Source organism: Thalassophryne amazonica, chromosome 2 (assembly GCF_902500255.1).
Source record: "Thalassophryne amazonica chromosome 2, fThaAma1.1, whole genome shotgun sequence".
In the NCBI taxonomy this organism is placed as follows: Eukaryota; Metazoa; Chordata; class Actinopteri; order Batrachoidiformes; family Batrachoididae; genus Thalassophryne; species Thalassophryne amazonica.
Genome location: NC_047104.1, coordinates 134,050,108 through 134,078,084, shown reverse-complemented (window position 1 = coordinate 134,078,084; position 27,977 = coordinate 134,050,108). Strand labels below are relative to the sequence as shown.

The following is a 27,977-nucleotide window of genomic DNA, read 5'->3' as shown; positions in this document are numbered from 1 at the left end:
TTGCACCTATAAGTTTTCCCCTCTCCAATCAACTTTTTAATCAAACTACGCTGTTCTGCTGAACATTTTCTTGGAACGTCCCATTTTCCTCAGGCTTTCAAAGAGAAAAGCATGTTCAACAAGTGCTGGCTTCATCCTTAAATAGGGGACACCTGATTCACACCTGTTTGTTCCACAAAATTGACAAACTCATTGACTGAATGCCACACTACTATTATTGTGAACACCCCCTTTTCTACTTTGTTTTACTAATAGCCCAATTTCATAGCCTTAAGAGTGTGCATATCATGATGCTTGGTGTTGTTGGATTTGTGAGAATCTACTGAATCTACTGGTACCTTGTTTCCCATGTAACAATAAGAAATATACTCAAAACCTGAATTAATCTTTTTAGTCACATAGCACTACTATTATTCTGAACACGACTGTACAAGGTGCGATATGTCTTACAAAAGGTGAATTGTTTCAGAAATGTTAAAGCTCTAATATAGGAAGAAATTTCTGCTTAAATTCAGTGTGTTGTTCCACTTGTGTGACACTGTATACAAATGCTGGATTCATTTGTTTCCAAAAAACAAGTTCATCATCATAAAATTAGAATCATAATAATTATGTTTGTATCTCAGATTTGTGATAGTGTTCACTTTCATTTTATATAAAAAAGTTTTTTATAAATACTCATATATTTTATATGGTGTGCTCCAAGTGTATATTTAAAAATATAAAAATCACTGTTTATAAAGGGGCCGATAATGAAAGAGGCAGTAACACTCCTTAATCTGTATAATCCCAATAAAATCATCCCTGAAAGCCATATTAATTTTCCGAACGGTGTCCACCTGGAGGTCTCTCACAGTTTCTGGAAAAAAATTGATGCAGCAAAGCTCCAAATCGTTCAGACATTTATTCGCAATAAAAATCCGACGAGAGGGGTGGACCACTGCTCACACAAAGCCTGCTCACAGGCGAATGACACAACCGACATTCGTGAAAAAACTCACACATGCGCACGAAGGTTCAAGCTTGGTTGATGCAATCACACGTGATTCAAATCCATATGGTTTTTGAAAAAATAAAAAGGGCCGATACTTTTCTAACAGACCTCATACATGCATTTATTTATTTACTGCCAAAACATAACATAACTCTCTTCAAAGTACTACACATAAGTAATATCTAGACCTTCTCAACCCCATGAGCAATCATACTGGCAAAAGTGGTGAAGAAAAATGAACTATTTGTTTTGTTGTTTATTTTCCAAGAGGAAACCTCAAGCAGAGCAGATTCAGTGTGGGGCCCATCTGCTGTTGCTACTCTAACACAGCACAACACAGTATTGACAGACATTCCTATTGGATGACACAGAAATGTTGCAAATGAGGCAACTGCATATAACCCATTGTGTTAATGATGAGGTGACATTATAGAGTTAGTGTGTGTATGTTGATGTCAGATCACAGTCATTGAGGGATATCTGCAAGAGTCCATTCTGAACCAGCTCAACCTCCAGTTTCTCTTCAAGACATTTTGTCACTCATTAAAATGATTTCAGTGTGCATGTTGATGCAGGATCACAGTCAATCACCAACCGTGGTTGGAATGAAGCCAGATTCTCTGGTGACGGTGGCAGAGAAGAGAACACTGGACAAACTGCTGGACATTATGGACGGTGCCAGTCACCCTCTGCACATCGTCATCAGCAAACAGAAGATCCTCTTCAGCCACAGACTGTACAACTCCTCACTCGGGGGAGGAGGAGTAACAGGAAGACAGAGGACGGGAAGGAGAGGACCAGTAGTAACCAGTAAACCAGCAGTGAGCAGTATTTCTGGTATTTATATGTGTATTTATACTTAAATTTGCAAATTGATTTTTACTTTCACTTTTGATACTCTGTGTGCTTCTTACTCATGTGCTGCTATACAATGCCGCTGGAACTGTTGTGAAAGTGTAGGAACATGGACCCACAACAGGGGGCGCAAATGAACGGACAATGGAGGAAGTCAAATAATAACACTTTACTGTTGTGAATGAGCACAACAAACACGGCAGATCACAATAGAATGCAATAAAGTCAATTCACAGAATGTGTCGTGTGGGCAGGCTCGAAGATAAGAGACATCTGTCCAAAGCAGAACCGGAACCACACGATTTCCTCCGCCACCGAACCCCGGGAATACTGGAGCCGCCAAGTCCCGAACTCCCAGGTGGCCACTGCCTCCGCTTGTCGGATCTGGTACTGCTGGCGAGGAGCAAAAACAGTTAGATGTGGGTGCGTTTACACCCAGCAACACTTATGGTGGGAAATCCACCTCCACCTCTCATCAGAAAACTGGTATGTGCAGGAGTATGAGTGCTTATCAAAAAGGTTGGTGAAAAGTCCAACTCAGTCTCCAGCTGCAAGTACTCACTGACTACTGTCAAAACACCAAGCAACAACGTTACTGTCTGAAAGACAACACAACGGCTGAGTACGTTACCTCCTAAGAAGAGCGATATCTCGGCAAAGAGGTGGAGATGTCGTCTTGCTGATATACAGATGAAGATCAGATGATTGGTGACAGCTGTCATAGGTGATAAGTGACAGCTGTCACCCCGGCTGCTCCTGTGAGGCGGCAGCGCCCTCTTGTGCCTGGAGCCCGCACTCCAGGCAGGGTGCCCTCTGGTGGTGGTGGGCCAGCAGTACCTCCTCTTCAGCGGCCCACACAACAGGAACCTCACTTTCCCAAGGGATTAATAAAGTTCTATCTAATCTAATCAATCATTAATTTTTTGCCACTTATTCACGTCTGGTTTGTGGTGGTTTATCTTCTGCATTGTGTCTGAGTTTCTCCCCTCTGTCACTCCACTCAGGATGTGAACTCACGATCTTTGGCATGCGAGGCAGGCGCTCTGACCAGAAGGCTACAACCAATGGGCTCTGGCATCTATGGAAAGAGTATCTTTTGGCGTTGGAGATTGACGCATTACAGACTACCACATGCACAGTGACTCCCTCTGGCCTCCATCACACTGGCAGCAGACCAAACAGCTCATTCCACACTTCCTTCTCCTTGGCCAAGTACTCTGACACTTCCTAGAGGTTTCTAAGGCCCAAGTCAGTGGGGAGCATGTCCTGGGTTTTCTCCGGGACTTCATCCCAGTTGTGCGTACTTAGGAGATGACTAGGGGGCATCCTCACCGAATGCCCAATCCACTTCAGCTGGCTCAGCTCTACTCTGAATTCCTCCCAGATAGTTGAATTTCTCATCTTGTCCCTGAGTGTAAGTCCAGATACCCAACAGAGGAACCTTGTTTTCACCACTTGTGTCCATGACCTTGTTCTTTCGTTCATTACCCACAGCTCCTCCTGACCACAGGTGAGGATAGGAGCGTAAATCGAGAGTCTACACACCATCCTAACTTCATATTTGCCACCAAGATCTTTTGCCACTCTTTAAAGTGACCTCCTCAGTTCAACGAATGCTCCTCTGTACCTCTTTGTACATTTTGATGCACGATTTTTTTGTAGCTGCAAGATATCCAGAACCTCTCTCCACATCAGCACCTTCTCATCTCACTGTCCATCCACAGTGCCTTCATGGTTCTGAGGCAGCCCTTCCAGAAGAACTCATCCAGGCGGCACATCGCCAGGCAGCAGCTCAGGCAGAAAATAGAACAGAAATGATTGAGAACGGAGGCACTGCTTTAACATCAATTAAAATCTCTTTGACATCCATTTGGCATGCTTGTTGGCAGATGAGTCCTGTATTAATTTAAGATGACCAAAAATTAGAGTGTGATGAGATTAAATCCTTGCCCAAAGTGATATGAGTAACAGAAGTGACAGACAAGCCAATGATGTATGCAGGCTGCTTCTAAGTTTAAAAAAATGCGTCAAACAAATGTGTCTTCGGTTTGGAAGGACTCAACACAATTGTTTCTGTCTGCCCTCAGTGGGCAGACTATTTGACAGGTAAGGAGCACAATAAGAGAAATCTCTATGACCTGACCTGTTCACTTTGGAACACAATGTAATCATGTATTCTAAAAAGTGCATATGCTTCACAAGAGGTACCCAAAGATCGACAGCTTTCACGTACTTTAGCATTCTATATGAGGCTAGTAATGTAACACGAGCGTGTTGCAGCTTCATGTGTCATCATATATCAAGCCAGCTGCCACACATTTAATGGAATTTCCAAGTTAAAGCTATTTTTCACAGCAGTAATGGATGCCGTCAGAAATCACACCCTCATTAAGAAGACACATTACACAGCTGAGAGCCAGAGCAGACCTAAAGATGCTCGTAGGCTAAAGACCTAAAGAGGCTCGCTGCTTAGTGGTGCATGACCTGCTTGTGATGGTTCTGCAATTACACGCCACATCAACATGAGTTCATATTTTTCATGTTTTATTTAACCCACACTGAAACACACAGTTGATCCTGCTGTTGCATCCATATGCATTTTTACCTGAGGCAATCAAATATGGCCATCAGATATTGTGAAGACTTTGCGTCCATCCATCTGTCTGTCCATCCGTCTGTGCTCAGCATACGTCCAGTCCTGTTACTGCCAGGGTCTTCAAATTCACAGGCAGCACTCTTGGGACACATGCAGACCTTGGACAAGTTCAAAGATCACTAACCTTGACCTATTTTAAGAGGTTAAAAAGTTGCATTCTGTTTGTCTTTTTTCTTTTTTTTTTTTTTTGAGGGGCGCGCGTGACAGTCAATCAGAATAGATTGGCACTGTGACATCAGTGGCTGGTCTAGCTAACTGCAAACTCTGTTTTGTTTGTGTGTAAATATAACCTCTTTGTTGCAAATTATAACAAAGACAATGCTCGTACGGCCGAGGGTATTTTAGCATTGCATTTTATTTTAATATACTGCTGTAACAAGCAACATAGCAATCAATCTGTTCTGAAGAAAGAAAAATTTTTTATTTTGAAAACGAGTGTTTCGTTTGATGAAATTGCATAGAGTAGTTTTTTTCTTTTTTAAGAGGATGTTGCAATGGGTAAAATTTTGGAGGAGCATGTCCTCACCAAAGAAATCGTAGCATAAATTGTGTATGCTGATAACAGCATCCTTTAAGGTGTGTTAAACTGGCCCTGCACGATACGTCGTGTCTATGTTCCCTCTACCTAACTTCATTACCTAACAGGACTGTGACTGTTAAGTAGTGCATGACTCAATTACAACCCCAATTCCAATGAAGTTGGGACTGTTGTAGCAACAGGTGTACGAGGCGTTCGACGCAGGGATGATTTTACACATTTTGCACATGATTCCTGCTTCATACGTACAACCCTAATTCCAATGAAGTTGGGATGTTGTGTAAAATATAAATAAAACAGAATACAATGATTTGCAAATCCTCTTCAACCTATATTCAACTGAATACACCACAAAGACAAGATATTTAATGTTTAAACTGATAAACTTTATTGTTTTTGTGCAAATGTTTGCTCATTTTGAAATGGATGCCTGCAACACGTTTCAAAAAAGCTGGGACAGTGGTATGTTTACCACTGTGTTACATCACCTTTCCTTCTAACAACACTCAATAAATGTTTGGGAACTGAGGACACTAATTGTTGAATCTTTGTAGGTGGAATTCTTTCCCATTCTTGCTTGATGTATGACTTCAGTTCAACAGTCCAGGGTCTCCGTTGTCGTATTTTAAAATAAATGGTGAATGGACTGCATTTCTATAGCGCTTTTCCATCTGCATCAGATGCTCAAAGTGCTTTACAAATAATGCCTCACATTCACCCATACCCAGGGTGCTGCCATACAAGGTGCTCACTACACACCAGGAGCAGTAGGGGATTAAAGACCTTGCCCAAAGGCCCTTGGTGATTTGAACCGAGGATCAAATCATGGTCTAGTGACCTTAATCACTAGACCATCGCCTCAACCTTCTTTTCTTCTGTGTGAGGCACATCTTCACTCCTGCACTGCGCTCAGATTGGTGGAGGCCATTGTTACAAAATGACAAGAACTGTAAAACATCCACTAAACTCCTGAAAAATACAGGCATGCATTCAGCAAAGAGCTGTGGGTCACAAAACGTGTGGGGTTTGTGCTGTATTTTAACAGAGTCTGCACCTGGATTGCATCTGCTTCTCTTGCAGTAGCGTGAATGCAAGGCAGTCGTAATGTAGAATTTACAGCCATCTTTACAAGGTATTATGCTGACCAAAAATCCATGACATGAGTCAGTTACAGAGAAACACAAGTCATACTGCAGTGTGGATGGAGTCACTTCAATAGGATCTCACGTATTCTTGAAATAAAACAGCACCAATTTGAACATGTTATACATTATATATTTTTCACTCCGGACTTCTACACGGATGGAAACAGCTACTGCTATATGTCCTACATAGGTCCCGAGGCCCGTTGGTGCTGGTGCTTCTCTCTGGATTCTGTAGCATCAAGTGGATGACTCCCCCTGGACTATTCTGATGCAGGTCACTTCCCCAACTGAGGAGGGCACCCATTTACAGTTGGATGGACTGAGACAATGAACATGAAGTGTCGTGTCCAAGAACACAGACAAGTAACATGAGTGGGGTTCATCTCGACCTCTGCATATTGGGAACCACTATGGATCCACTCAGCTACTGCTCTGCAACAAACATTCTACAACATGCTTCTGCTTTACACTGAAACATTTATGATGGTCATTATTGCGTCATCTCATCATGTAGTGTATGGCTGCTGTACAGATGACTGCTCTCTCTGCATAAAGTAGCATAGGAGAAAGAAGCATTGTCATTGTGAAATGAATAGATTTTAGGGATAAGATGTATGAGGTATGCACATATGTGCACTTACATTGACTTCAGGAGTATTCAACCATCCATTTTCTCAACTTGCTCACTCCACTTAAGGCTGACGGGGGGTGTGAGGGCTGGAGCCTATCCCAGTGGTCATTGGGTGAAAGGTGTGGTACACCCTGGACAGGCTACCGGTCTATTGCAGGGAGACACACATAGACAGACAAACACATTCACATCTCACTCACATCTACGTTTAATTTAGACTCACCATTTCAGCTAGCCTGTATGACTTTGGAAGTGGGAGGAAGCCAGAGCACATGGATGGAACCCATGCAAACACGTGGAGAACATGCAAATTCTACACAAAAAAGACAATGTGAGAGGTGAACCTGGGACCTCCTTATTTTAGTGACATAAACAACAAGAGTAATCGGAGATTTCTTACGTCTGCCAATCCGGACACAGATCACCGCGAAAATTCAGTGGAGTCTTCCATGCCCTAATATCTATCTGTGGTGCAAATTTCTTCAAAAGTAGTAGTTTTGACGTAATCCTGCTAACAGACAGAAAAATAAATAAACAAATAAATGCTGATGATTTTATTACATCCTTGGTGGACGTAACAAAACGTCTTAATGATGTTACGAGATCTTAAGCATTTTGAAATGATGAATCCATATGTAACAATCCTTACTGTTACTGGGCGAAGACTGAGTTGTAGAAAAAAAATAATATGAGTGAAGCGTTGCGCAGCAGTGCAAAGCTCACTCATGGTACAGGGCGTCCTAAACAGGAAGTGTCAGTTTTCAAATCCACAGTACAACAGGAAATGTTCAAATGTCAAACACTTCCTGGACGACAGACGAGATCCCATGGAATCTCTTGGGAACTCAGTAGCAAACTCACACTCAAACAGGAAGTGCCAATTTATCAGTCACAGTGAAACAGGAAATGTTCAAATGTCAAGCATGGGTGGAGCTAGAGCGGAGGCTGGGGTTTCACTGAACTCTCCTGAAATCTGATTGGACACAGATGATTGACATGTCACAGCACCGCACATCTGGTTGAAAGAGCTGCATTTTCAAATCAGTGTCACATTGACTGCTGGGTTCCTCCTGTCCAGTAGTTTGTGCTGTGTACCACAAAAAGTTCTAATCCACCTTAGTAGAAGAAGAAAAATGTTTGCTCCAGATTTGAACTGAACACATCCTTTGAACTATGGACTTCTAATCACACCAAACTTACACTGGTGAGTAAACGACCGTATTTTATGCCAGAAATGGGGTCCAGATTGTTAAAAGCAGCATTTCTCCTTTAATTCGGGTTGCCTTATACACACATGTTTAAGCTAACAGACAGCAGCTGGTTCATGCTCTGTTGGCTTATTAGTGCAGCAGATAACTGAAACAATCCTTCAAATGGTGATACAAGCGTCAAATTCAGCAAAAATACAGCTGGAGCAAAATTAATTGAGCAATTTTAACTTTTGACCCCTGTACAAACTGAAACTGACCTTTGTCACCATTCTTGCTGCTTTTACCTTATAACTCCATAACATTCAGTCACAGATAGTCCAAGCTATACCTTTTTTTGGAATCTTTATGATCAGGCAAATAATGTTGTGTAGTTTTCTATATGATTGGAGCATCTTTTAATTTAGACCAATTGACCCCTACCTGGCTGTCTATTGAAAATTCAAGTGGCCAATCAGTTTTTTTTTAAAGAGTTAATGTCTATGGATTATTTGTGTTAAATTTGATGCTTGTATCACCATTTGCAGGATTCCACTCTAAATATTCTCTTATCTGCTGCACTATAGATGAGATGTAAGATGCTGCTCCTCAGTGTTTTTTAATTGCCCTCAAAAGTATTGGAACACTTGGTATTTCACACATTTTAGTTTGTTTATTCCATTTCAGATCCTTTTTTTCCTCTAAAATTATCTTCCTTAACTCAAACTGGAAGTAAATCTCTACAACTTGATATAACTTAATTAAAATTATAAAATCCAGCTTCCTGATGATGTGGTGTAGAGGAGGATTTTCTTAAAAAGAAGACCTGAAAGTTCAGCTACAATTTGACAGAAAGTGCATTTGAGATGAAAGCTTAGATTTGATGTTTTGGTGAAAGAAACTTTTGTATTTCTTCATAATTTATGTAAATAAAGTCAATCAATCAATCAATTTGATTTATATAGTGCCAAATCACAACAAACAGTTGCCCCAAGGTGCTTTATATTGTAAGGCAAGGGCATGCAATAATTACGTAAAAACCCCAACGGTCAAAACGACCCCCTGTGAGCAAGCACTTGGCGACAGTGGGAAGGAAAAACTCCCTTTTAACAGGAAGAAACCTCCAGCAGAACCAGGCTCAGGGAGGGGCAGTCTTCTGCTGGGACTGGTTGGGGCTGAGGGAGAGAACCAGGAAAAAGACATGCTGTGGAGGGGAGCAGAGATCAATCACTAATGATTAAATGCAGAGTGGTACATACAGAGCAAAAAGAGAAAGAAACACTCAGTGCATCATGGGAACCCCCCAGCAGTCTAAGTCTATAGCAGCATAACTAAGGGATGGTTCAGGGTCACCTGATCCAGCCCTAACTATAAGCTTTAGCAAAAAGGAAAGTTTTAAGCCTAATCTTAAAAGTAGAGAGGGTGTCTGTCTCCCTGATCTGAATTGGGAGCTGGTTCCACAGGTCCTGAGGTCCAGAGCCTGAAAGCTGAAGGCTCTGCCTCCCATTCTACTCTTACAAACCCTAGGAACTACAAGTAAGCCTGCAGTCTGAGAGCAAAGCGCTCTATTGGGGTGATATGGTACTATGAGGTCCCTAAGATAAGATGGGACCTGTTTATTCAAAACCTTATAAGTAAGAAGAAGAATTTTAAATTACATACATGACATATATATATATATATATATATATATATATATATATATATATATATATATATATATATATATTGTCAATCAATCCATGCAACAGTACATTAGACAGAAGACTGAAATTGCGTTTCCCCAAACTCCAAATGTGCAGTAACAGAGGCTAAATTAGACATACAACTAAATATAAACTGCACATGAGACATCACTAGGACATAAAATGCAAATAATATCAGTAACAGAACAACAATCAACATGACATATAGACAACAGTGAGCATACATTTCCAAGGCTGTCATAGTGTTTCAGAATGTAGTCAGTCGAGATATGTTACTGGAGTGCAATAATACTGAGTACAACATTATAGGTGCAATATGGCAAAAGTGCAGAGTGCAGAGTAGCAGCATGGAGGTGATTAAGTTTGTAAACTTTTTGTTTTTTGTGCAAAGGAATGTGCTTAAAAGTAGTTTTGTGTGTGTGTGTGTGTGTGTGTGTGTGTGTGTGTGTGTGTGTGTGTGTGTGTGTGTGTGTGTGTGTGTGTGTGTGTGTGTGTGTGTGTGTGTGTGTGTGTGTGTGTGTGTGTGTGTGTGTGGTGGGAGGGTTATGCTCTTGCTTTTGGGAGTGAGTTTAGCAGTCTGATGGCCTGTGGGAAAAAGCTGTTGCTGAGTCTGGTGGTCCTGCAGCGCATACTGCTGTAGCGCTTGCCAGATGGTAGGACGGTAAACAGTTTGTTTGAGGGGTGGGCGGGGTCTTTGATGATGTTGATGGCTCGTCTGTGGCAGCGGGATGGGTACAGGTCCTGTATGGATGGTTGGGCTGATCTTGTGATCTTCTCTGCTGTTTTCACCACTCGCTGTAGTGCTTTCTGGTCAGCAACATGACAGCTTCCATACCAGAGACTGCTGGTGAGGATGCTCTCAGTGGCACCCCTGTAGAAGGTGGTGAGTGCTGAAGAAGGGAGACTGGCTCTCCTCATCCTGCGTAGGAAGTGGAGGTGTTGCTGTGCTTTCTTGACAAGGGAGGTGGTGTTGGTTGTCCATGTCAGGTCATCAGTGATGTGCACCCACAGGAACTTGGTGCTTTTCACTCATTCCACAGCACTGCCATTGATGGTGAGAGGTATGTGAGGCTTGTGATTCTTCCTTAAGTCCACCCTTATTTCCTTTGTTTTGTTGACATTGAAGTGCAGGTTGTTCATGTCACACCAGTTGAGGAGATGGTGTACCTCCTCTCTGTAGGCTGAGTCATCATCGTTGCTGATGAGCCCATATATATATATATATATATATATATATATATATATATATATATATATATATATATATATATATATATATATATATATATATATATATATATACACTCAACAAAAATATAAACGCAACACTTTTGGTTTTGCTCCCATTTTGTATGAGATGAACTCAAAGATCTAAAACTTTTTCCACATACACAATATCACAATTTCCCTCAAATATTGTTCACAAACCAGTCTAAATCTGTGATAGTGAGCACTTCTCCTTTGCTGAGATAATCCATCCCACCTCACAGGTGTGCCATATCAAGATGCTGATTAGACACCATGATTAGTGCACAGGTGTGCCTTAGACTGTCCACAATAAAAGGCCACTCTGAAAGGTGCAGTTTTGTTTTATTGGGGGGGATACCAGTCAGTATATGGTGTGACCACCATTTGCCTCATGCAGTGCAACACATCTCCTTCACATAGAGTTGATCAGGTTGTCAATTGTGGCCTGTGGAATGTTGGTCCACTCCTCTTCAATGGCTGTGCGAAGTTGCTGGATATTGGCAGGAACTGGTACACTCTGTCGTATACGCCGGTCCAGAGCATCCCAAACATGCTCAATGGGTGACATGTCCGGTGAGTATGCCGGCCATGCAAGAACTGGGACATTTTCAGCTTCCAAGAATTGTGTACAGATCCTTGCAACATGGGGCCGTGCATTATCCTGCTGCAACATGAGGTGATGTTCTTGGATGTATGGCACAACAATGGGCCTCAGGATCTCGTCACGGTATCTCTGTGCATTCAAAATGCCATCAATAAAATGCACCTGTGTTCTTCATCCATAACAGACGCCTGCCCATACCATAACCCCACCGCCACCATGGGCCACTCGATCCACAACTTTGACATCAGAAAACCGCTCACCCACACGACGTCACACACGCTGTCTGCCATCTGCCCTGAACAGTGTGAACCGAGATTCATCCATGAAGAGAACACCTCTCCAACGTGCCAAACGCCAGCGAATGTGAGCATTTGCCCACTCAAGTCGGTTACGACGATGAACTGGAGTCAGGTCGAGACCCCGATGAGGATGACGAGCATGCAGATGAGCTTCCCTGAGACGGTTTCTGTGTGCAGAAATTCTTTGGTTATGCAAACCGATTGTTTCAGCAGCTGTCCGAGTGGCTGGTCTCAGACGATCTTGGAGGTGAACATGCTGGATGTGGAGGTCCTGGGCTGGTGTGGTTACACGTGGTCTGCAGTTGTGAGGCTGGTTGGATGTACTGCCAAATTCTCTGAAACGCCTTTGGAGACGGCTTATGGTAGAGAAATGAACATTCAATACACAAGCAACAGCTTTGGTTGACATTCCTGCTGTCAGCATGCCAATTGCACGCTGCCTCAAATCTTGCGACATCTGTGGCATTGTGCTGTGTGATAAAACTGCACCTTTCAGAGTGGCCTTTTATTGTGGGCAGTCTAAGGCACACCTGTGCACTAATCATGGTGTCTAATCAGCATCTTGATATGGCACACCTGTGAGGTGGGATGGATTATCTCAGCAAAGGAGAAGTGCTCACTATCACAGATTTAGACTGGTTTGTGAACAATATTTGAGGGAAATTGTGATATTGTGTATGTGGAAAAAGTTTTAGATCTTTGAGTTCATCTCATACAAAATGGGAGCAAAACCAAAAGTGTTGCGTTTATATTTTTGTTGAGTGTATATATGCATGCATGAATAATTCATTATCCATTTATTGCTACTTACATTAATGGATGAGATTCTACTGTCTTACTTGCAAACCAAAGAGGTAAGCTGTACAAAGAAGCTGGAATCCCAAAATACCAACGCTGGAATAGAACTGAAAGATCAACAAGAGCGATTTCAACAACAGTTGGAAATATGAGAAGTCCGCTTTCAAAAGGAGATGAAATCCAAGACGTACCATTTTTGGAATTACATTGTTGTTAGTGCCTGCTGTGTTATTGGCCAAGCTGTTAAAGCTGCTTAAGTGCACAAGGCCACCCCTGCCCGTTCTCCATTGTAGCGTGGAGTTGTGTCAAGAAGGGCATTTAGCGTGAAACTTGTGCCACATCAACTTTCAGATCCACAGTGGATCTACTGGGGTGACCCCAAGTGAAACAAGAGACATGCTGGAGGGACTGACTATTGTTGGTAGTGCTTGTGCTCTATCAACAAAGATGTGAGAAACTGTTGGGCAAGCTAACAAAGAAACGTGAAGATTGCAGTAAATAAAATCAAATAATATATAAGTGTGCCTGAAATGTTTTTACAGTACAGTCACAAAATACTCCCATGGTCACAGGATAATAAGCATAAGCATGATAAGCATGGATTCATGGATTCCGATTCACTTGGTCACCATGGAAACAAGATGTGGATTGTGTCTACATTGCTGTCTGCAGCCGTGTGAATCTGAATGTTTGCATCATATGTGCTGCCCTATCACTGCCAATCACTTCAGCATTTTTAATATCATGACAATTCTGACATAATTTTGTATTTTGTCTTTTTTTGTCTGTTTTGCCAACTGTTTTTCAGTCTGTCAGACCGCCTGTTTGCTCGCCTGCTGTTGTAGTGTTCACAGTTTATTCAACACCTCTTGTGGAGGCGAGGCGAGACCTGATACTAAAGAAGAGAAGGAGGTGGAAATTTACCAAAAGGCTCACAACAGAAACCTAGAATTTATTTTTAGCTTTTTGCTTCCCAGATGACTGTTATCAACTCTTATCAGGAAAATTTAAAACCTCATATAACCTTAGGATAGCATCATTGTGACAGAATGTTTTTTGCATTCAGAAACTGCCGACACCCATTAATTACTCAGTGTGCCTCTGCAAGAAATTCTTGATCATCTTCCACACACGCGGATACACGCTGTGCATACTGTAACCTGAACACAGGCTAATCTTGCAAAACCAGTGGTGGGCACAGCTAAACAAAACGTTAGCTTCAATAACCCTTAATCTGCTAACTGAAAAGTTAACTTTTATAAAGCTAAACTGATAATCCCCTAAAAAATTTAGCAGAAGTTACAGATAAAAGCTAAACCAATAACTGTCAGTATTGAGTTTAGTACACTAGCAACTACTGACACAACAACGAGCCAGCGCTTCTGTCTCAGTTCAACCTTCTTTCAGCAAAAAAGACCTGCTGAGCATCCATCCATCCATTTTCCAGAGACGAAAGGCAGAGACAGGGGAAAAAAGATAATTTCTCTTCACACCATACAGACTCACTGGTATATCACACACGTCATGCACAGGCAGATAGTTTTAACTTATGGTTGAAATTTTAAACTAATTCCAGACAAGTTATTGAAATTAATGTCATGTCTGTCGTTTTACAAAGTGAAAATATCAGCTATATGTTTTAGTTTTAAAGTAATGCATTAATTTTGAAGGTTTTAGTGTTTAGACAATGGATTATGGTTAAATTAGTTTCCTGACATGAGTAGTTGGTTGGTCAGTATAACACACAACTTACTGAAATGTGTGGTGGGTTTTACAAATAAATCTGTATTTCTAAATATGTCATTTTTTTCATTTTTTTTATTTGTTAAAAAAAAGGCAATTTGAAAACTGAAAATTTGGTTTGTTAAGTGGATTCAGCACTTTAAGCGAATTTTTGTTTTAGCGAAACAAACTTTTTCCTATTCTGATTTTATGTTTTTGTGTGAATTTAGATCCATTGTGTTATGGTATGTCAGAATGAAAGAAAAACTGCCAAGTCACACAGGTGAGACTGTGCTGAAAAAAAAAAAAAAAAAAAGAAAAACACTAAACAAGGCAAAGCAAACAGTTTTTATTAAGGTAAATTATGAAGGTAAAGCCAAAAGTAGAGCGGCCAATTACAGTTTTATGCAAATGTTTGGGCACCCCTGATGATTTCCATGATTTTCCTTTATAAATTATTGGTAGATCAGCAATTTCAGTTAAATATATCATATAGCAGACAAACACTGATATTTGAGAAGTGAAATGAAGTTTCTGTTATTTACAAAAAGTGTGCAATAATTATTTAAACAAAATTGGGCAGGTGCATAAATTTGAGCACCCTTGTCATTTTATTGATTTGAATACATTTAGCATTAATTATTGGAACACAAACTGGTTTGGTAAGCTCATTGACCCTTGACCTCCTTACACAGGTGAATCCAATCATGAGAAAGGGTATTTAAGGTGGCCATTTGCAAATGTTTCTCCTCCTTGCATCTCTTCAAATGAGTGGCAACATGGGAGCCTCTAAACAACTCTCAAATGACCTGAAAACAAAGATTGTTCAACATCATGGTTTAGAGGAAGGATACAAAAAGCTATCTCAGAGATTTCAGCTGTCAGTTTCCACTGTGAGAAACATAGTGAGGAAATGGAAGACCACAGGCACAGTACTAGTTAAGGCACAAATTGGCAGGCCAAGACAAATCTCAGATAAGCTGAAGTGAAGGATGGTGTGAACAGTAATAGTCAACCCATAGACCTGCTCCAAAGACCTACAACATGAGCTTGCTGCAGATAGTGTCTCTGTACATCGTTCAACTATACAGTGCACTTTGCACAAAGAGATGCTGTGTGATGCTGTAATGCAGAGGAAGACTTTTCTGGATACACACCACAAACAGAGTCGCTTGGGGTATGCTAAAGCACATTTGGACAAGCCTGGTTCATTTTGGAATAAGGTGCTGTGGACTCATGAACTAAAATTGAGTTATTTGGACATAACAAGGGGCGATATGCATGGCTGAAAAAGAACACAGCATTCCAAGAAAAACACTTGCTACCTACAGTAAAATTTGGAGGTGGTTCCATCATGCTGTGTGGCTGTGTGGCCAGTGCAGGTACTGGGAATCTTGTTAAAGTTGAGGGTCACATGGATTCCAGTCAATATCAGCAGATGCTTGAGAACAATGTTCATGAATCAGTGACAAAGTTGAAGTTGTGCCAGGACCGGATCTTTCAACAAGACAACAACCCTGAACACTGCTCAAAATCTACTAAGGCATTCATGCAGAGGAACAAGTACAACATTCTGGAATGGCCATCTCAGTCCCCAGACCTGAATATTACTGAAAATCTGTGGTGTGATTTTAAGCGGGCTGTCCATGCTTGGAAACCAACAAACCTGAGATGTTTTGCAAAGGAGAATGGTCCAAAATACCTTTAATCAGAATCTAGAATCTCATTGGAAGCTATAGGAAGCATTTAGAGGCTGTTATATCTGCAAAAGGAGGATCTACTAAATATTGATGTATGTTTTCTATTTTTACCCCCCATTCATTCACTCTTTTTCTTCATGACTGTGTCTACCCTGAATGCAGTAAAAGTGTTTCAAAATGTGTGATAGGAACCCTCCAAATGATTCCAAGAGTGAATCATACAATATTTACAAGACATTCTCAGACTTTTTTTGCAAAAATAATTACCTATCCTTTTGAGCAAACTGTGCACAGGTGCGAGTTCATTTTCACAAATTTAAAAAGTCAGTTATCATGGCCCAAAGATCGGGGTGCTGGCATGGATACCAATTACCCTTAATTTTCACACTAAGCTGCTGTATCTCATAGTTAGAAGAAAATGACACTCAGCTGATGAGATCACATTGTGCCTTTGGTTCCAGGCTGTCATATTCATTTCATGTTTGTGATGGGGTGGGGGAGGGATCTCTATCTTGCAGAAAAATCAGAGAACACGTACTTATCAACAAGGCTGGGTAGGAAGAATACATGTGGATTACATGTATGTATGTACATACATTTGGATTACTTGTAATCTGATTACTTTTGGATTACATTTCAAAGTAATCCTACCCAACCTTGCTTATCAAATACAGCGTGAAGTATTTGGTGAGGCACAAGAATTCAAGATCAAAGAGAGAGAACTTTGTTGATTTATGTGTGGTGTTTTATTTATTTATTTATTTATTTATTTATTTTTCAGGGGAGGGAAGACCGACCTGTCTGTCCCTCAACTTGTCCATCTGCACTATAATCCAACTACAACCCCTGGCAAAAATTATGGAATCACCAGCCTCGGAGGATGTTCATTCAGTTGTTTAATTTTGTAGAAAAAAAGCAGATCACAGACATGACACAAAACTAAAGTCATTTCAAATGGCAACTTTCTGGCTTTAAGAAACACTATAAGAAATCAAGAAAAAAATATTATGGCAGTCAGTAAGGGTTACTTTTTTAGACCAAGCAGAGGAAAAAAATATGGAATCATTCAATTCTGAGGAAAAAATTATGGAATCACCCTGTAAATTTTCATCCCCAAAACTAACACCTGCATCAAATCAGATCTGCTCGTTGACATTGACCCTGTGCCATGACATTGACCCTATGTGTCTTTTTGCAAGGAATGTTTTCGCAGTTTTTGCTCTATGGCAAGATGCATTATCATCTTGAAAAATGATATCATCCCCAAACATCCTTTCAGTTGTCCAAAATATCAATGTAAACTTGTGCATTTATTGATGATGTAATGACAGCCATCTCCCCAGTGCCTTTACCTGACATGCAGCCCCATATCATCAATGACTGTGGAAATTTACATGTTCTCTTCAGGCAGTCATCTTTATAAATCTCATTGGAACGGCACCAAACAAAAGTTCCAGCATCATCACCTTGCCCAATGCAGATTCGAGATTCATCACTGAATATGACTTTCATCCAGTCATCCACAGTCCACGATTGCTTTTCCTTACCCCATTGTAACCTTGTTTTTTTTTCTGTTTAGGTGTTAATGATGGCTTTCGTTTAGCTTTTCTGTATGTAAATCCCATTTCCTTTAGGCGGTTTCTTACAGTTCGGTCACAGACGTTGACTCCAGTTTCCTCCCATTCGTTCCTCATTTGTTTTGTTGTGCATTTTCAATTTTTGAGACATATTGCTTTAAGTTTTCTGTCTTGACGCTTTGATGTCTTCCTTGGTCTACCAGTATGTTTGCCTTTAACAACCTTCCCATGTTGTTTGTATTTGGTCCAGAGTTTAGACACAGCTGACTGTGAACAACCAACATCTTTTGCAACATTGCGTGATGATTTACCCTCTTTTAAGAGTTTGATAATCCTCTCCTTTGTTTCAATTGACATCTCTCTTGTTGGAGCCATGATTCATGTCAGTCCACTTGGTGCAACAGCTCTCCAAGGTGTGTTCACTCCTTTTTTAGATGCAGACTAACGAGCAGATCTGATTTGATGCAGGTGTTAGTTTTGGGGATGAAAATTTACAGGGTGATTCCATAATTTATTCCTCAGAATTGAGTGAGTCCATATTTTTTCCCTCTGCTTGGTCTAAAAAAAGTAACTGTTACTGACTGCCACAACACAACACAACAACACAACAACTTTTCCTGATTTCTTATAGTGTTTCTTAAAGCTAGAAAGTTGCCATTTGAAATGACTTTAGTTTTGTGTCATGTCTGTGATCTGCTTTTTTTCTACAAAATTAAACAACTGAATGAACATCCTCCGAGGCCGGTGATTTCATAATTATTGCCAGGCGTTGTATGAGCCACTGATTAAATTCAAAATGAAACTTCATCCACTTTGTATTCAGACCTACTTGAGCACATCCCAGCATGCACTGAATCAGAGGCTGCAGTCAAACACTATACATTCATATTCATATAGTTTACAACTATATGATGCCTAGAGGGGCTTTTGTTTGTTTATATGGTTTTAAATCTGGGATCCAACATTGTGACAGCAAAATCCTAAACCTAGAGAACAATTTCCATCTTTGCAGGTGAATTCTTTAGGACCCCTTCACACATAAGGCGAAGTTTGGTTGAAGTTGAAGTTGGTTGAAAGGGAAATTATTAACATAGTTAGTACATGTTAAAGTAAATGGTAAATGGACTGCATTTATACGAGGTCTGTGAGAAAAGTATCCAACCTTTTTATTTTATGTAAAAAATATATGGATTTGATTCATATGTTTTTACGTCAGCCAAGCTTGAACCTTCGTGCGCATGCGTGAGTTTTTCCACGCCTGTCGGTTGCGTCATTCGCCTGTGGGCAGGCTTTGAGTGAGCACTGCTCCACCCCTCTCATCGTTGTTTCATTGCGAGGAAATTGCGGAATGATTTGGGCTTTTTTTCCATCAGAATTTTTTCAGAAACTGTTAGAGACAGGCAGCTGGAAACCATTCTAAAAAATGTATCTGGCTTTCGGTGAAAATTTTACGGGCTTCACAGAGAATAAGGAGTGTTATTACAGCTTTAAGGACGGCCCACAATGGCGCACGGCTCGCCGCGCTCCGAGCCACCGTCAAGAGGCAGAAACCACCACATCATTTCTAAATGGATCGCTGTGTGGAGCCGGGACCGTCGTGTGCAATTTCTCTGGTTATCACAAGAGCTGGACATCAGCCATTTTCTGGCAGATTTCACTTTTAACAAGAGATTTTGTCATGGAAAGCCACGCGGAGGCTTCGCGCGTCACGACCGATTCGCTGATGAAGCGAGACAAAGGAACACCTCCATTTCAGAGTGTTAAAGGACAAGTTGGGACATGCCCAGCTCTCCACAGTTTCTCTTATACTCACTCGACTGGTAAGCACTGAAAGCTGAGATAGGCAGGTAGATCAGGCATAGGTCACGCAAGTAATCACTTAACCAAGGTGACTGTGTTTTACGGGATGTGGTTTTAATATAGGTGGTGCAATCATCTTAAATGTTGTTTTGAGCCTTGCAGGGCCTCTAATCACCTGCTCACTGACCTGCTGTAAAGTCCTGTTACCCTCCCTGTAGAGTTCTATCTATGTTCACAGACAAGATGGTGGTACCTTCCCCAGTAGGGTGAAGGCTGTCGGGCATCAGCAAGCCATGCGGCCCCAAAATGAAGGCCAGTTATCAGTAAAACTAAAGCCTTGCTGTCTGCAAAATTGCACCAGCCAACTATTTGACGATGTCAGCCTGCCTCTCGCGGCAGGTGTCGTCCAAATTCCAGCTGACACACACGAACATCTAATGCCTCATCATTACACCGGGAGGGGAGAGGACCAGAGACTATTTACTGATGCCAACACATCTTTCTGGCAAGGTCACAAGTCCTCTCTATGTCCATTTTTATAACCTCAGAGTGCTTCATCCTGACATCATTGGCGCCGACGTGAATAACTGTCTCAGTCTTGCTCTCAGTCGGGACGGTCACATTTTTCTCTCCTCCTCCCTCCCCAACTTTCCTGCTACTGTAGCGTGTTTTGTCTGAGGCTGCCAGCCCTGCTCCTCTGGAAAACGGCAAAATGGATCTGATCAAGTGGTCTCTGAATGCAATTGACACTATTTTTCCACAAGACATTCGGGAGCGGAGGACCTGACCTGTCCTGCCAGGACACATGTGGCGGGTTACGTGATGGACAGCTGGCGGAGGTGGCAAGTCATGTGCCTGTACACGGTGTCTGTGGAGGACGTTGAAGATGTTTACTTATTTGGAGCTGTGGTGACCGGGTTTCTGCTGTGTGGGGCGGCCATAGTACTGGTTTACCGGAAAATTAAGAAGGTGGAGGTGGCATTAATTGGCCCATCCAGGCTGCCCCACGTGATTGATTCGATTGGAAGGGCAGTGTCAGCTCAGTCGGAGGATGTCAACTGCACGTTGGAATCCAGCTCGGGGAGAATGGCTGCACTGGAAAACCGCTTTGATTGTCAGTAAGACCACATCTCCTCTATTCAGATGTATTTGGGAGCCACTCTGAAGTTTCAGACTGTGGAATCTGCCAGGCATCTGTTAATCTGGATATCTATTTGGTTTCCAAACACCAGCTGTCCTTCAAGGCCGCTGCGATAAAATCCTCCCCCCAGGGAACACTCCTGATAGCCTCGCTCCTCGTCTCCCCCGCCTCTTCGTCTCCCCTCCCTCCCTTTGCAGTCCTGAGATGTTGACTGTGGGACCTTGAGACTCTGGTGGACTGATTCAGGACTGGGATCCCCCCCAGGATGGACAGATAAGACTTGACGATGGCGCCACGGGCGGCCTTCCGGGCTGTCTGTCTGGACACATCCAAGTCTCGGTTGTCGTCTGTTGTCTGTTGTGATTGTTTTTTGTTATGACTGTTTTTCTGTGCTATGGTTTTTTTGCTCTCCAGTGCTGCTGCATGAGTTCAACACAGCAGCAATGGAGGTTTTTATTTTCCCCATTCTTTCCTTGTGTGTGCTTTTATATGTGTTCATGTACTGGACCGGCTTATGTGTGTTGTTGTTTGTTAAGTGTGTCATGAGGCTGGTCAAGGTTTGCTCAGCGCTGGTCGTGTCCTAGGGCAGGGATATACATCTGGAGCTGGTCCCCGGGCACCAAAAAAGGCAATCTCTGCTCCTAGCTGGCAATTAGGATGGGTAAAAATGCAGTAAACACATTTCATTGTGCAGGGAACATGTTCCTATGTGCATATGACAATAAACTCCTTTTGAATCCTTTGAATCCTTGAACTATGTGTCTGTATCTAGTGTAGTATTCCTTTGTTTGTCTACCCTTCTGCAGCGTCAGCACCCTAAGATGGGAGGCAATGTCGAGAGCTCTGGCCCCAGGAATACATTTAACACCAGCCGGTGTCTGTAACCTGACTTTGTGGGTGATAGAATCACTATCACCCTATCACAAAATAAAAGTGCTGCCCTATCACCAGTTAAAACAGTAATCTGAATAAAACACTGCCGTGTAAACATTTTGTAATTATCTTAGTAAATTAATTAATACAGTCATAATCATAGTAAGCAATAGTCTAATTAAGACATGGAGCGTTCCGATCTCAGTCTGATAATTGAAGTACATACATTGCAGACATTTTAACACTTCAACCTTCAAGTGATGTTGTGTGGTCATTTATGACCACCAAATATTTATATATTTTTAATCAAAAAATGTCTGTCATGTTCAGAACCTCCATGACCAGTAAAAAATCAAGGACCGAGACATTGCCCACTATGGTGGAGCCAGGGTCCCACCCTGGAGCCAGGCCTGGGGTTGGGTCTCACGCGCGAGCGCCTGGTGGTCGGGCTTTAGCCCATGGGGCCCGGCCGGGCTCAGCCCGAAAGAGCAACGTGGGCCCGCCCTCCTGTGGGTTCACCACCTGCAGAGGGGGCCATGGGGGTCGGGTGCAGAGAGGATTGGGTGGCGGTCGAGGGCGGGTGGCCCGGCGGCCCGGTCCATGCTCACAGCCCCTGGCTGTTGGGACGTGGAATGTCACCTCGCTAGGGGGGAAGGAGCCTGAGCTTGTGCGGGAGGTTGAGAGATACCGACTAGAGATAGTCAGGCTCACCTCCACGCACAGCTTGGGCTCTGGTACCCAACTCCTGGAGAGGGGCTGGACGCTTCATTTTTCTGGCATTGCCCACAGGGAGAGGCGGAGAGCTGGGGTCGCATTGCTTATTGCTCCCCAGCTCAGTCGCCATGTGTTGGAGTTCACTCCGGTGAACGAGAGGGTCGCGTCCCTACACCTTCAGGTCTGGGACAGGTCTCTCACTGTTGTCTCGGCCTACGGGCCGAGCGGCAGTGCAGAGTACCCAACCTTCCTGGAGTCCCTGGGAGGGGTACTAGATAGCGCTCCGACTGGGGACTCCATTGTTCTCCTGGGGGATTTCAACGCCCACGTGGGCGGCGACAGTGAGACCTGGAGGGGGGTGATCAGGAAGCACGGCCTCCCCAATCTGAACCCGAGTGGTGTTCAGTTGTTGGACTTCTGTGCTAGTCACAGTTTGTCCATCACGAACACCATGTTCGAGCACAAGGGTGTCCATAAGTGCACATGGCACCAGGAAACCCTGAGCTGGAGGTCGATGATCGACTTTATAGTCGTATCATCTGACCTTCGGCCACGTGTCTCGGACACTCTAGTGAAGAGAGGGGCAGAGCTGTCGACTGATTACCACCTGGTGGTGAGTTGGATCTGCTGGGAGGGGAGGAAGCCGGTCAGACCTGGCGGGGCCAAACGTATCGTGAGGGTCTGCTGGGAACGACTGGCAGAACCCTCTGTCAGCGAGGTCTTCAACTCCCACCTCCGGGAGAGCTTCTCCCAGATCCCGGGGGAGGTTGGAGACATGGAGTCCGAGTGGACCATGTTCTCCACCTCCATTGTCGATGGATTGCCACCACGACAGGCACCAGAGACCTTGCAACCACAGCTACGAGTGGCTGCAAGGTCTCTGGTGCCTGTCGCGGCAGTAATCCCCGAACCTGGTGGTGGACTCCGGAAGTAAGGGATGCCATCAAGCTGAAGAAGGAGTCCTACTTATCTTTGTTGGTAGGTGGGACCCCAGAGGCAGCTGACAGGTACCGGCAGGCCAAGCGTGCCGCAGCCCGTGCGGTCGCAGAGGCAAAAACTCGGGTCTGGGAGGAGTTCAGGGAGGCTATGGAGGAGGACTATCGGTCGGCCTCGAAGAGATTCTGGCAAACCGTCCGATGCCTCAGGAGGTGGAAGCAGCTCTCCACCAGCACTGCTTACGGTGCAGGTGGGGAGCTGTTGACCCTGACTGGGGATGTTGTCGGGCATTGGAAGGAGTACTTCGAGGATCTCCTCAATCACATTGTCATGTCTTCCGAAGAGGAAGCAGAGACTGGGGACTCAGAGGCGGACTCATCCATTACCCAGGCCGAAGTCACCGAGGTGGTTAGAAAGCTCCTCGTGGCAAGGCTCCTGGGGTGGATGAAATCCGTCCTGAGTACCTTAATTCTCTGGATGTTGTGGGACTGTCTTGGTTGACATGCCTCTGCAACATCGCGTGGCGATCGGGGACAGTGCCTCTGGATTGGCAGACCGGGGTGGTGGTCCCTCTGTTTAAGAAGGGGGACCGGAGGGTGTGTTCCAACTATAGGGGGATCACACTCCTCAGCCTCCCCGGTAAGGTCTATTCCAGAGTACTGGAGAGGAGAATTCGACCGATGGTCGAACCTCGGATTCAGGAGGAGCAGTGTGGTTTTCTTCCTGGTCACGGCACACTGGACCAGCTCTACACGCTCCATCGGGTGCTCGAGGGTTCATGGGAGTTCGCCCAACCAGTCCACATGTTTTGTGGATCTGGAGAAGGCGTTCGACTGTGTCCCTTGGGGCACCCTGTGGGGAGTGCTCCGGGAGTACGGGGTCCAGGGTCCTTTGCTAAGGGCTATTCGGTCCCTGTACGACCACAGCAGGAGCTTGGTTCGCATTGCCGGTGTAAGTCAAACCTGTTTCCAGTGCACGTTGGCCTCCGCCAGGGCTGCCTTTTGTCACCAGTTCTGTTCATTATTTTTATGGACAGAATTTGTAGGCGCAGCCAGGGTGTAGAGGGGGTCTGGTTTGGGAACCACAGAATCTCGTCTCTGCTGTTTGCGGACGATGTGGTTCTGTTGGCTTCGTCAAATCAGGACCTTCAGCGTGCACCAGGGCGGTTTGCAGCCGAGTGTGAATCGTCCGGGATGAAAATCAGCACCTCCAAATCCGAGGCCATGGTTCTTGACCGGAAAAAGGTGCTTTGCCCTCTTCAGGTCGGTGGAGTGTCCTTGCCTCAAGTGGAGGAGTTTAAGTATCTCGGGGTCTTGTTCACGAGTGAGGGACGGATGGAGCGTGAGATCGATAGACGGATCGGTGCAGCATCTGCAGTGATGCGGTCGCTGTATCGGACCGTCGTGGTGAAGAGAGAGCTGAGTAGGGGGGCAAAGCTCTCGATTTACCGATCGATCTACGTTCTGATGCTCACCTATGGTCATGAGATTTGGCTCATGACCGAAAGAACGAGATCGCGAGTACAAGCGGCCAAGATGAGTTCCTCCGCAGGGTGGCTGGGCCCTCCCTTAGAGATAGGGTGAGGAGCTCGGTCACTCGGGAGGAGCTCGGAGTCGAGCCACTGCTCCTCTACGTTGAAAGGAGTCAGTTGAAGTGGCTCGGGCATATTTTCTGGATGCCCCCTGGATGCCTCGCTGGAGAGGTGTTCCAGGCATGTCCCATTGGGAGGAGGCCCCGGGGAAGACCCAGGACACGCTGGAGGGACTACATCTCTCAGCTGGCTTAGGAACGCCTTGGGGTTCCCCCAGAGGAGCTACATAATCAAAATGTCTTATTTTGAACAAAGTCAACAGACTGATTACTGTCCATGCAACTCACTAGTTTATATTCCCTGACGTAACTCTGAGCTGTATTGATTGCCTTGAGGGGAAACGACACTGCAAAAACTCAAAATGTTCTGGTTTGTCTGAATGAATGCAGGTCAAGTGTGGAGGTGGGGCTGTGTCTCACAGAACAAACCTCACCTCTCCACTCCACTTCTGTTCACTCAGTGGAGAGCAGCAGCAGTCAGAGGCAAAGACGCCGTGTAACTGGTTGTTTTACAAAGTTTACATTGTATGAGGTAAAAAAGTGCACATCCATCACAGCATTGAAGTGGTCTGTACAACCCGGGACATCTAATGACATTTTCACCACTTCATTGGCAGCAAAAAACAGTTAAATCAGACTTGTTTTTGCCCTGTACAATAACATTAGTCAGTTATGCCTAGTGTCCACGTGTTCCTGTCAGCTTCCAGGTGGGACACTACTGTACTTAAGTATGTTTTGGGAGACTTTGTAATTTACTTGAGTTTTTTAAATTCAGCTTACTTTCACTTTTACTTCACTACATTTCCGACCTTAATTGCATACTTCTACTCCGATACATTTTCTATGCGCCATGCGGTTACTCGTTACAAAAAACATACACACACACACACACGCAAAAAAAGTCATGTTTTCAGCCAGAGACACCACTAATAGTTACTGTAACGAAGTCAGGCCGATTTGTCATGGGTCATGTCCGGTAGACTTTTTTGCAGTTGCGCACTTGTGGGGTGTTTGTCAGGAAAATGATCATTTCTCTACATTGATTACAGACCTGCAGCGGGTCTGTAATCAACTTTTCTGCAGCGCAGCTTTGCTTTGAACCTTGAACCAATTGAAGCAGTGATTCGCAGGTCGAAGCAGTGCTTCGATCTACGATTTGTGGATTTTATTTTGCTTTATCCTAATTTTTTCCCACTAAAACCCTGAAGAGCACATGTCTGTGAGTAATATTTAATATTTTTATGTTAAACCAACCTGTTATGGTCTGCTAAAACAGTTGATAGATGTATTTTATAACTTAAAAACGGGACCGATGCTAACGCGTTAGCATGTCTATGGCATTTTCAATGTTAAAGGTAGCATTAAGCTGTTCACATCAGCACGTTTGTGTTGATTTGTGTTCGTTGTCGTAAAAGAGTCAAATTGAAATTTCTTAAATTTATTTTTATTCATATATTATAGCAACAACAATAATAGTCTACATAATAGACAATAATAGTCAATAATAATAGACTAATTATGTTACAATACAATTTTAGAGAAAGAGACAAAAATAACATAATGAAACAAAACACAACAGAAAAGATAAAACCATGTAACAATGAAAATAAATAAATAACTGTTTCCTGTGAACACCTAGTGAGTAGCCTACTCTCGTTTAGGTTTTGAAACCTTGTTTCTGAAATGTTTTTGTGTGATGTGCACAATTTTCTGTATTTTGACTAATACTACCAGTCATTTACAAGCCTAGATAAACTTTTATAAAAAAAAAATCAGTCCGTTTTTGATTATTAACATTTACTTGTACTTTTACTTTCAATACTGAGTACATTTAGTTGTACATTACTTGTCATACTTAAGTACAAGAAATACTAGATACTTTAAGACTTTTACTTGAGTAGCATTTTCAATCGGTTACTTGAACTTCTACCAAAGTCATTTTTTTAATGGGTATCTGTACTTTTACTTAAGTGTGATTTTCCTATACTTTAATCAACACTGGCAAACAGCATCCAAGGCCACATAAAGGGTGCTTATTCACAGGATGGAATGTTTTGCTGCCTGCTTGCTGCAGTGCCTCTGTGAACTTTAGAATAATGAATCGGGTACAGATCTGCATTAGTGTTTGGTACAAATCTAATGCCATCAGCTTGCAGCAGGGTTCCCTGGACATTGCAGGCAGCCCAGTAACGTTGCACAAGCTTGCTGGTGAACCAGTCGGGTTCCTGATGATTTCTATCAGCGGCAACATTTTGAACAGTCCAAAACTTTGTTCCCGATCATCATGATGATTGCGACACTCCAGATGATGAGTGGCACGCTGCATGATGACCACGTATGTTTGCAGGTGGATGCGGTGTAGTTGGTGATTATCATGTGCGTTTGCCGTTTTGCAGTTTTTTCTATCGGGAAGCCAAACACAACCTAACGGGACGTATGTGGGCAGCGAGGTTTTAACTTCTGTATGCTAATGTGGTGTTTGCTTTCTGTAATGTGCCGGTTAAATGAAGTTCAGTGTTGCCAACACCTCAGTAAGAAAAGTAACTATCGGTATTGGCTACCCTAGCGCTCACTAAATGACATCATTGTCTAATTTGCATATTATTTTCATATGATGTAACAGTTGTAGGAAAAAAGAACAACGTCATGGAAGAGACAAAAAGTGAGCAAATACACCTTAATAATATTTAGAACTACAAATAACCTTGATTCTTATTTTGTTCATTTATTTTTCCATTAAAATTGGCCATCATTTCTCAAAATAAAATAACTTTTCAAGGCCAGGCTGAGCAGCAAACGAGGTAAGTAGGCTGATCAAGTCCAAGTGAGGTTTGCAATTCAATGATCAGATCATTGCAGCTGCAGTGATTTAGGTGAAAAACAAGTTTTTTGTTTCAGATCCTGCTCTAAAACAGGGCGGGATCAGCCACGGCGGCATCGCGCGTGTGATTCTTTTGCACTTTGAATGTGTGTAGGAGTGTAGATCTCCGTCTGCTCTGCTCCCAGATGGGGACCTCACAGCAGTGAGAACAGAGACTGTAGATCAATACATGCTCTCACTTTTGTGTCCGCCAAACACCAGAAAGGTCTCCAATGATGCCAGGAAAAGTAGCTAGATTTGTCAGTAGTCGCTCTTGAGAAATAAGTCGCCAAGAGGGTTTGGAAAGTCACCAGATTTAGTGAGAAATTTGCCAAGTCGGCAGCACTAATGAAGTTTTGTGCTGACTCCCGAGTGGGAACACGACCCCCACAACATCTCATAA

The 27,977-nt window shown here is 43.2% G+C and overlaps 1 long non-coding RNA gene across 1 annotated transcript; it reads right to left on the bottom strand.

Annotated features, from left to right (window-relative positions):
• Positions 1 to 279: 279 nt before the first annotated feature.
• Positions 280 to 27,458, bottom strand: LOC117503049. The gene is made up of 3 exons (XR_004558467.1): positions 27,336 to 27,458; positions 2,964 to 2,973; positions 280 to 293 (listed from the first exon to the last, which is right to left on the bottom strand). It is a non-coding gene; the product is annotated as an uncharacterized LOC117503049 (long non-coding RNA).
• Between the last annotated feature and the right edge of the window lie 519 nt (positions 27,459 to 27,977).